The sequence below is a fragment of the Panthera uncia genome, chromosome B4, assembly GCF_023721935.1.
Source record: "Panthera uncia isolate 11264 chromosome B4, Puncia_PCG_1.0, whole genome shotgun sequence".
Lineage (NCBI taxonomy): Eukaryota > Metazoa > Chordata > Mammalia > Carnivora > Felidae > Panthera > Panthera uncia.
The window spans coordinates 46,545,472-46,557,212 of NC_064809.1; the positions used below are offsets into that span (position 1 = coordinate 46,545,472).

At 34.1% G+C, this 11,741-nt stretch overlaps 1 protein-coding gene across 4 annotated transcripts in view; it reads left to right on the forward strand.

Moving 5' to 3' along the window:
* Window positions 1-11,741, forward strand: part of ATF7IP (activating transcription factor 7 interacting protein) — a 124,832-nt gene that overhangs the window by 19,059 nt on the left and 94,032 nt on the right. The window lies entirely within an intron of this gene.

Consider the following 11,741-nt stretch of genomic DNA (forward strand, 5'->3'; position numbering starts at 1 on the left):
CATGTTGCATTTTTGCAACTATAAGCATAAACTAGACCTCAATGGGATTATTACTTTTGGGATTGGTGACAGTTTTCAAATTGTCTATGCTGAATTCCAGGTTAGCTATTAGGTGAATAACTGAAGGCATAATAAATCTGGGAGCTGGGTAATTAAGGTTTTGTGTTATTATTTTGTCACTTCTTAGCTCCCTATTTGTTTATCCTTTTTCCTAAGCCATTTCATTAGTATAAGCCTTTAAGGAAAATGTTGATGTAGTGGAAAGAACATGATGAAGAGTTCAAACCTAAATTTGAGTTGTTTTTACTACTTTCTTCTTATATTGGTCAAGTCATTCCATTTTTTTTTTTTTTAATGTTTGTTTATTTCTGAGACAGAGAGAGACAGAACATGAGTGGGGGGGGAGGGGAAGAGAGAGAGGGAGACACAGAATCAGAAGCAGGCTCCAGGCTCTGAGCTGCAGGCTCTGCAGCACAGAGCCCGATGCGGGACTCGAACTCACAAACCGTGAGATCATGACCTGAGCTGAAGTCTGTCGCTCAAACGACTGAGCCACGCAGGCGCCCCAACTCATTCCATTTTCTGACTGTTGTTTCCTCATCTGTAAAATGGGAAAAAATTCCTATCTATTTGGCAAGAATAGGCTAAGAATTAGTTTATATAATGTTTCTGAAGAGTACCATAAAATACTTTACAAGTGTCCAGCATGCTAATTTTCCAGTAATATTTGAATGCTTTCTACTTTATTTGCTTCTCAGATGTCCTGTACTTTATTAAATGTGATTGGATCAAGGAATGTGGCATGTTTAAACCGTATGGGAAATTTCTCATATAGCTCATACTCAGAAGCAAGAAGTGCTGACTAATATTAGTACATCCAGGGTCGCCTGGGTGTCTCAGTCGGTAGGGTATCCAACTTCGGCTCAGGTCATGATCTCATGGTTCATGGGTTCGAGCCCCACGTTGGATCTGTGCTGACAGCTCAGAGCCTGGAGCCTGCTTCGGATTCTGTGTCTCCCCCTCTCTCTGCCCCTCCCCTGCTCATGCTTTGTCTGTCTCTGTCTCTCAAAATTAATAAATGTAAAAAAAAAAAGTTTTTAATATTAGTACATCCACATCCACTTGGTAATATGTTGTATTCATGTTTCTACTACTGGTCCTATTCTGTTACATAAATTAGCCACCTTTTGCTGTATGTGGATAGTGCCAGGTATGTTTATTAAGTAAAGCCAATGTAGAATGTTGACATTACAGAATTAGGGGAGTAAGTGGGAGAAATGTTTCAATTCTAGTCTGGCTGAATCCAAATATACCCTGAGAAAATAATTTCTCTGAAGAGATGATTTGAATTCAGGGCCTAGAATTTTCTGTGTTTCAGTATACGTGAGGATCTTAACAGTAGAGTTTTCTTTCAGTAGCCACAAATTGGCAGCTGACAGACTTTATTCTTTAGCCGCTGTCCTACTTGTCCAGTCATTAAAGCTGTCAGATTTTACGCAAAAATCTGGATGTCTCATCTCTGAAAAATGGGCACTGCTAACAATGTATTTCTGCTTTAGAAAAATAATCTACAGTGGAGTAGCTGCTGTCCCTTCAGATAGGGACTATATAGTTCACATTTGGTCCTATTCACTAATTACATTACCTGCTGGGCCCCTGTAAACTCCTTTTAAATCCCTATCCTAGTTATTTGACAGGTTGTTGACAGCCTTTTATATTTAGTATGTAGCTTTTAACCTAGAAGAAAGTAAACATAAGTAAAATCTAGCCCTCATTACTTGGTAGGAAAGACCACATATGTGAAGACAGTTTATTCGTTAGAAGGTGTGGCACGTTTGCTAATCTTCAGCCTTGTCCTGATTTCTGTATTAGAGTACGGTGGTGCTGATTGAAGAGATCCAGGGACATTAGCAAAAAGTGACAATAGAATGAAAGTGAAGAGATTAAAGAAATACTGATTAGAAACAGGAGTACCTTGAGATCTTTTAGTGTGATAATAAGCCCTCTTTTCTTTAAATTTATCATTTTGATGTTTTTAATGATATTAAAAAAGAAAAAGTTAAGATATATATTCAAGATATACAGTTTACTGACCAGGTAAATAAAATACATTTTATAAAAGATTTTTGTTTAAATTGTTGAGTTGAAAAATCTTATCACTTAAAATGAGAAAGTTGCTAGTAGAAAGCTTTCTTAACTGCACTAGACTAATTTTAGGGCCATCGTAGACTTATTTTTGTTAAAACTTTCCTTCTGTTTATATAACATTCACTGTCTCAACTATTTTGAGACTATATTAATGATCCAGAAAACATGGTTGTTTATGATCATGATTTGATGTGTTTTTGAATTTCACATTTTCCAGAGCGAAAGCCAACTTATTAACATTCATGTAATATCATGACATTGCTAACTCTAGGGAAATGTTACTCTTTTCTGGAAAATGGCTTTAAGTTAGAGAGGAAACTTTAGTGGAAATTACAAAAGCATTTAACTTGCACAGGAAACATTTATTCTCCTGCTTTCCTAACTCTTCACACTTCAAAAAGAGATAGTGATTTGGGAGAAAGCTTAAAGTCTGTTCAAATAAGGGATTTTTTTTTTTTTTTAAATCTCTCAGGTTAGAACTTCCACAGAGTTCTCTATTAGTAATTTGTAACAGTCTGTTCTTAGTCATTAATGTGTGCATATGGAAATGATGAAAACATGTTACTGATTCAGTGAATCCTTTGAGTTTAATGAAAGGAGGGACTTTAATACCATGTTTGAGGAGTGGCTTCTGCATCTGCCAAAGGACTTCTACCCTCCTTGTAGTAAACCAGGTGCTACTTACTCAGGAGTCATGTGACCTGTTGCTTTCCTTTGCTGACAAAGAAGTATCATGGCATGCATAGTGGAAGCTATTAGTATGGAAGTCAAGAAATGATTATTTTTGTCCAGTACTGCCATTAATTGTATAGTTTTGGATAAATTACTTATGCTCTTATACCATTCTGCAACCATGAAATGAGAGAGGTAGTTGGATTTGGATTAGATAAGGAGTCAGGGAAGAACACAGACTTTGCGATCAGAGTGAAAGTGAACTCATTTTCTTTCACTGACTAGTTAGAAGTTTATATGAGGAATATATATATAATGCTCAAAGTATAATGGCTATCATAAGTGCTCAATAAGTCTTATGCATTATTTTTTATGGGATGAAGCTAATTGCTTATTTTCAGACTTTAGTTTTCTTATCTTTAAAATGGGAATAAAGTCTCTACCGTACAGACTTGATATTGGGATTTAAATGAGCATAGTATATATAAAGTACATAGTGCAGTGTGGGATACAAATTATTAGTAAATATCGGTTACTTTTTCTTCACGAGGTTCCCTCTGGCACATTTGGTTTTGTTTTGTTTTTGTTTTAGTTTTTCAAACATTATGTAATTGGAGAGAAATCTGGACTACTTGGATACTTTAGAAAATGATCTTTAGGGTAAGGGGTTGTTAGGGGTCTGGCTGATTTACAGTAAAAATGCCAGAAAGTAAGGTGTTTAAATCTCAAAGAGAGGACTTTAAAGAGCTCGTAGAGGACACAGTAAGAATTCTTATTTGTGCTAAGGAAGCATGATAGAGTGAAAACAAAAATGGATTGTGAATTGATCAGTTGATTCAACAAATTTCACAAGTATTTATTATGTACCTGTTATTTGCCAGGCACTGTTTTGATGTCTGGCATACAAGATCCCTGGCCTCAAGGAATTTACATTGGGGCAGGAGAAATGGGAAGATAGACACTAAATATGAGTAGTTGAAAGTACCAAGAGATTGAGAATCCTGGGGGTAAGATAGAATAGGTAGTGAATAGCTAGGTGAACATTGCCAAAATGTGCTCTGTGAACCAGTTCAAGGTCAGTTCAGATTAGTTTTTGTTTGTTCTGGTCTTCCATGAGATTAGAGCTGAAGTTATGAGTGTCTAGAAATTTTTATATCAATCTGATAAAGTAATGTTATGTCACTTGTGTCAAATAATAAAAATAATCGAGGCATATATTTTATATACCTCCTCTTTGTTTCACTTTTCAAGTAATTTATTTTCATTGTATTTACAAAAGTATTGATCTTTGATGGATTGGAAATAAAACATTAGTTATTTATCATTATTAATTTGCAAAGCACTGAGCTAGAATAATAACTAACATTATTGGTTCTTTAGTAAGCAGGTTGTAGAGAATTTAACTTCTTATGATTAATTCACTGTTAGGTGATTGTTTAACTTAATCAGCTTTAAAAAAAATAGTTGTTAATTACGTTATATTTTATGCTGGTCTAAATGATTTTAGGTTCTTTGATTTTCAAGTACTTTTATTTAAAGAGTTCGATGCATAAAGTAGGAAGAGAGAAGGACGACACATCTAACAAAATTAAAACTGGAAGGAATACAATACTTGGATGGTTTCCAATTCTGAGATTTTATGATCAGTGGCCAAATGTTCCTTACACAGTGTATATTATGTAGAATCATACCATATTATTTATATTTATTTGCCCCTGTTTCTCCTCCTGCTGCTGGTGGAGCACAGATTCTGAAAAGAGAATATTTGAGAAACTCTATTATTGCTTATCAAAGAAAACCTAGATATTTAGGATTAGAAGTCTACTAATTCCTGTTGATATATGATAACTTTATCTTTCCCCTAATTTAGAGCCCCATTGTTTTTATTGTGTAATAGAGATAGTTTAAGAACAGTGTTTTAAAACAGCTGAAAATAAGATTAAAAAATAAACATATTTTGGATAACCCCTAGTTAGCATATTAAGTACTTCTTTTCATTTTATTATCATTTTAGATATGCACTAACCTAGTTTCCAGACTTATTTGAAAATGAAATTTAATATATTTATAGCCACTAAAATAAGTGGAAAGATAGAAGTGAAGATATAGAATTATTTATTAGTAGGTCATAAAGTAATTATTGAAAAAAATTTAAAGGACTTCGTAGACAGTGACTCAACTCTTGCTCAGTCATATCTGGCCATTAAAACCAGCACAAGAATGATTTAGGTTAAACAAGAATGTGCCACTGAAAAAATATGTTCTTGTGTAGATATTTGTAATTTACCATGTCTGAGTTTATAAAAAAAACTTTAGTAATATTAACTAGTGGTAAATATGTGTAACAGTGGTACTTGAGGATGCATTAAGTCTTATTATTTGGTGAAATGTAAAGCAGTGTGGTTCTAAGAACAAATGTATTTAATGATCATTTACTATTTAAGCTATTAGTTAAAATTTGAAAGTTGGCTGTGGAGTAGGATGAGGACAGCTTTTAGCTAATGTGAATTATAATTTGTATTTTTAATGATTGTTAAAAATAGCAATTCTTGGATTTATGTAATCATATTGATCTATACCACAGAAAAACTAAGGCTTTTGGATATCTCTGGGTGTTAGAAATATTTTTGGCATGGTGGAAGTAGAATTTCAGTTACATAAGAATTGTAAGTTGATTTTCTCTTATTACCTGGGTTTGAATCATATTGATAAATACATAACTAGATATATTCTAGAACCAGTCAGTGCTTGTTGGGGAACGAATGGGGGAGGGTTTACTCAGCAGTATTCTCCTTTAGTTTGGTCATGAAATGAGGACTGCTTTATGTAAATTGTTCTTACTGGTGCCAGCTAGCTGTAACTGCAGTCTGGCTGTGCTAGGGCAGCAAATAATATGTGTCATGGATTTTCTGTTTGGAATGTATAAGAATTCAGCCTTTTGGACTGAAAGAACAGAGTTGATGCTTTAGAATAAGAGTACTGAGACCTCCACAACTGACAATATGTGCAATAATGAGAAGCTATAAGCCTTTAAAGCTTATAGTTCTGCTTTTATAGCTTTATGCCTATTGATACTATTGGGTAACATGTGGGAGGTACTTAACTGCACACAGTTGCTGCAGTCCTAATAGTTGGCAGAATAGAAAGCAGTACAAAAGAATTCTGATTCTAGGCATCTTCACTTGCAACAGTCCTTTGGAAGATGTACTTTGTGTGTTCTGTGAGCTTCATTGGCATACTGTCTGACGTTTTTTGGCTTTTGTGGTTAATGGGATGTTTGCTGCACAAACTATACAACAGATGTGAACCACTGTTTGAAAGGAATTTTAATATGTAGCCAATCTACTGTATGCCTGTTTTTTTTTTTAATTTTTTATGAATATGAACCAAGCAAGGAATTTAGGCTCAAGAAGGCTGTTCTAGAAGTCTGCATTAGCTTTTAATGTTTATACAAATGAACTAAGTACCAGTGGTTCACAGAAGAGGAAGCCCTTTTCACAATATCAAGCTACCCACAGGTAAGAGATTCAGGTCCTTTCTTTGTGACCACCCCCACTTCCCACCCTTGACCCCTCAGGCCTTATGTCTATCTCTCTCTCACCTTTGGGAAGTTTTTCTGTTTGGTTTTAATTTTAATCATACCAAGGTTAGTAGATTGTTTAATGTAAATTTCTCAGGAGATTTAGAATACCATATTTGGATTTGGTCTTTTAAAAAATGATTTTCACTTTTTATAATTTTCCTCAGGTTTGTATTGAAATGAACTAACGGGCTTCATATATGAACATTACTCATGCATACAATATGTTCACATTACATAGAAATCAGTTTTAGACCTCTTTTCATTATAGTCTTGTTACTGTGTTTTCAGTTGTAGTGACACCAACTGGTATACACAGAGAAATGACATTTTATGACCTTACTAACTATAAAGTTTTAGTGTAAATGTACCACTTTGAATTCATCATCAAAATCTGACTGCTTCTGTTTTCACAAATGGTTCATTGACATACATTAGACAGTGTGTATTTATGAACATAACATGGTCAAGTTTTCTAGTTCTCCCTTTATCCTTTCCATTTCCACATACTTAAATTTATCACCATTTTAACAAAGTGAATTTAAGTCTGAAACTAAAATGAATGTATTAGAAGTTTTATTTTAATATGTTTTAAGTTAGATGAAGGGTCACAAGAAGCAATTATTATCATTTATTATATTATTTTTTGTATACTTGAAAAATTGTATACAAAAAACCGTAATCTAATTTAAATAAAAATAAGGAACTATACAACATAAAGAATATATAACCATACTATAAAGGCATAAAGATTTATGTTTATAAAGAAATGCAAGTATGTGTGTCTGCTAATATCAGTATGGCCAATGATAAAATGTATTACTGATTGATATATTTGGGGCGATGAGGGTGAGTAGGTGACACAGCAATGGGTGATAATGAGGCTAGTTTAGAGAAGTAAGGGAGGAAAGGGATGGCATTAGGCAGTTGTTTGCTCTTTGCCTTCCTCTCTAGAAGTTGAACAGCAGGATCTTTCTGCAACCTAGAAGTGTTAGTTTTAGATGGGGCTTCCAGCTCTCTAGACTCTCTGAAAGGCCATTGGTCATTTATTACTACATAGTCGGGTACTTAAAAGCTAGAGGCCAGCTAGAGTGTGGATGAAAGCCACACACTCATGCGTCAGGGGGACAACCTATTTCTTTTTGTCTTTTGACAGTGTTGCTTAGGTTTTGTTTGTGGGTATGTGTTTCATCTCAGTAAACAGCTTCACTAGGATTAGAGAAATGGTTATAGTAGAAAGATACCAATTTTGCTTTATGTGCTGCAGGTTATTGGATTGGGAGAAGGGCTTGCTTCTCTTGTGGAGAACACACATCTCTGAAACATTTGGGAAGTTTTGACACTTCTCTAGAGCAATTAATTGGGAAAATGTTAGATTAGGAGAATAGTCGAGGCCGACTGAGGGGGTTTTATTTATAGGTAAAGAGGCAAGGGAGTTAGACCAAAACAGAGGAATTTATTGAATGTAGTTCAATAAATATTCAGTTGGGGGTCATAGCAAAGTACATGGAAGAGTATTTTCTGTATAGACAAATAACCCTAAAGAGAAGCATGTAAGACAGTAATAAATGTCTTGAGGATAAAGATGTGTAATCTTTGAGACTATTGGAGTCGAGTGTGAATGATTCAAAAGTCTGGGATAAACTTTGAGTTTTTAGTTTTTGTGTTCCTCTTAGGTAACAAAATTTATTAGCAAACAGTGTAGAATACTAAAATCTTGGAAGTGGAATAGACCTAAGTGATCAAGTAACATCACACTTCTCACAGGAATCTTCTGTTTATTATTCCTGACAAGTAATTATCTAGTTTCTGCTTCAACATTTCTAATGACAGAAGGGAGAGTCTCTAATTTCATAAGGCAATTCCTTTTTTTTTTGGGGGGGGGGCATCTGAACAAATCAACATTTGTTGATTTTGAGGTGGTATTGGCCTTTCATTTTTTTGTTTCTGTGCCCGTCTATTTGTCCATCTGTCTGTCTGTCTGCCTGCCTGCCTACCTGCCTACCTGCCCACCTGCCCGTTTCTCTCTGTATTTCTTTTACATGATAGATCCAATGCTATTTAAAGAAAGCCATTAGAATTCACCTGTGTTTTCTAGGCTAAATATCCTCTATTTTCCCAACTACTCCTCATACAACACGTTGTTCTAGGTCATTCTTTGGCCTGATCATCCTGTTTTGTCCTACTGTTTTTTGAGTCCCTCTTTATCTGGGACACTCAGAAATAAATGTAATAGTAAAAAATGTCTTTCTTCCCTTAGGCAGTGTGCTTCGGGTCTGCAGTTTAACTTTGTTTTGACATTTCTGGCAGCCACCTAACACTGATGAAATTTATTGATAAGTTCCATAAGTTCAAATCCCTCAGTATTTTTCACACACACCTTTGATAACCGTTAATATACCTGGATATTTGAACCATTGTTTCAATGTATTGTAATGCTTTATATTTGTAGTTACATGTTTTCTTATAATTTCTTATATTGTTTATTATATTTTCTTTCGATATTCCTTGATATATTTTCCACTTTTTAATGGTTTTTTCAAAGAACTGGCTGTTGGTTTTATGGATGGTTGCTATTTTATTGAGTTTTCTCTCATAATTTTCTGTTTTTATTGTAATACTTTTCCTCCTTTACTAACATTTTTGAGTTTGTGGTTTTTTTTTATTAATATGTGCATTTAAGGCTGTCATTTCCTTAATGATTTCCTCCTTAATCCAAAAGAGTTTTTACTCTTTTAAATTTATAAGGAGATCCTTTTCCTCTCATTTCATTGTTGCTCATCTAACTTTGTTATCTTATGGCCAGAGAATGTGGCCTTGTGTGATTTTTTTTTTGTCTTTGAATTTATTAATATTTCCTTGTCACTGCATATGTGATCAATATTGTGTGTCAGATGTGTTCATGGAAAATGCATGTTCTAGGTTTGATGGACATACAGTTCTAGCTTTCTATTTTTTTAGCATGTTGATTAAGAAATGCATTGTTTATACTGCTTTCATTTTCTTCATCTGTAGATTGGTGTGTTTAGCCCTGATTGTGGATTTATTAATTTCTTCCTGAATTTTTTAACCCTGTTTTTGCTTTATATGATTTGAAGTGATACAATTTAGTAGATTGTACCTTTTATCTATAGGAAATATATTTTTTTTGTCCAATTACATGATTTTCTATTTGAATTCCTTTTTTCATGTTAAATAGTGTATTGTTTTTCTGTCCTTTAAATTTTTAACCTTTCTGTGCTATTTTGTTATGGGGTGTGTCTCTTGTTTTATAATGCATATCTGATATTTTTGTCACTTTACCCAGTTTGAAACCTGATACTTTTTTTAGGCTGACAATTTTATTTTTGCCCTACATTTCACAACCCATATATCTGTTAACTCCCATCTTATGGTTATCTGAGATTTTAATTCCAGAATATTTATTTTGAAGGTGATGGATCCTCAATTTCAGCCAGCCCATGAGTTTTACTTGTTTTTTGGAGCATTGATGTTTCCTTTTGGAGCATTCCTCCAATTTCTTAGGGTCTTTTGCTGTCTTGTATCTGTACTATATCTTTGTGTAATTATTTTAGCAAGGGTTTGTTTCTTCAGTCTTTGCTCAGAAATAACATCTTTATTTCTCTATCCTGTTGATTGCTAGTTTTTCTGGCAGTAGAATTCGAGGCTAAAAATAACTTTTCCCCTGAACTTTGAGGATATTCTCTTGTTTATTTTAGCATTCAGTATTGTTGATGACAAGTCTGATGTCAGTTTAATTCTTTTTCCTTGGTGGTTAAACGATTTTTTTACTCTAAGTTATTAGTATTTCTTCATTGGTTTTCTGAAATCTTAACCCAGTATGTCTAGGTGTTAGTTTTTTTTGCTTGTTTTAATTTAGTCTGTTTTTGTTATTAGTAGCCCTGTTCTAGGGAAAAAGTATGTATATATTTTTAAATTTAACTCTGAATTGGTTTTTCTTATTTTCTTTTCTTCTCAGTTCTTATTTTCCTAAAATTCATCTTCAGTGAAAGTTGTTGCTTCTGGGTGTGTTCTCCATCTCTCTTAACTTTTCTGTTTTCCTTTGTATAGTATTTTGAGAGAGCATTTGGTTTTGATTAACTGTGTCTCACTTTAGCTGTGTCCATGAAGCTCATGATTTGAATTTCTAATATTTAAAATTAATTTCCTCTTATATCAACTTGGGTACAGTACACTTTCAGGATATTTAATGTACTATTTTGGAATGTTTTCTGTTCATTCTGGCAATTAACTAGTTTTTGCTTGTGGGGTTTGGCACCTATTTGTGATTATATTCATTTTTGTATCTGAGATTTACTGTTTTACTTTGCATCAGTGCCGAATCAAGTGATTGTGAGGGGTTGGGAAGTGATACTTGTACTTGCTGCTCATGGGAAATGCTGGGAATTTATCTTTTGGATATTAGCCTCCCTTCTCTGTCTCTTCTGGGGTTTAATGTCTGGGTGGGTCAACTAATCACATTTATAAATGCCACTGCTGCCCTGGCTTATCATTAGCGTGGAAGAGATGGGGAAAAGTGGAGCTAGTTTAACCACTAACATACAAATTGCATGAATGTGTTTTCATTGTGAAAATTGGAACTGGCACATCTACGTGAAACTCTGTATTTCTGTTCTCTTGTCTTTCTCCGTGTGAACTGCTATAAACTAGTTTGGCATTTATTCTTCCAGACTTTAAAATATCACTTGCATTCCTATATAAATGCTTAGAAATATATTTTTTTGTGTTTTAACACAATGACATATAAAACCTGGAAAATATTGACTACTTACATACCTAAGTACTTTCTATTTTATTATCCCATTTAACCCCTGTAACATTTTTAGGAGGAGAGGCATCATGAACCATTTCAGTTTCATAGTTGAGGATACTGAGGAAAAGAGGGGATATATTATCTTGAACAGGTAACTTAGTTAGGAAATGATAGTACCAGTATTCAAAAAGGTATGTCTGGCTCCAGCTTTTGCAGCACAAAAGTACTAAGAATTCTGCAGCTGCTTTGTGGTACACTTTATATTCATGCCCATGAAAGAAATCTACCACATTCTTCTTAACCTTTTTCGTGTTCTTAGTGTGGATGCTCCACAGCATTTTTTTTAAACCTATTTTCTTAGTGATGGATGTTATATTTGTTTGTATTTAAAAAAAAATTTTTTTTAATGTTTATTTATTTTTGAGACTGAGAAAGAGCATGAATGGAGGAGGGTCAGAGAGAGGGAGACACAGAATCTGAAGCAGGCTCCAGGCTCTGAGCTGTCAGCACAAAGCCCGACGCGGGGCTCGAACTCACGGACTGTGAAATCATGACCTGAGCTGAAGT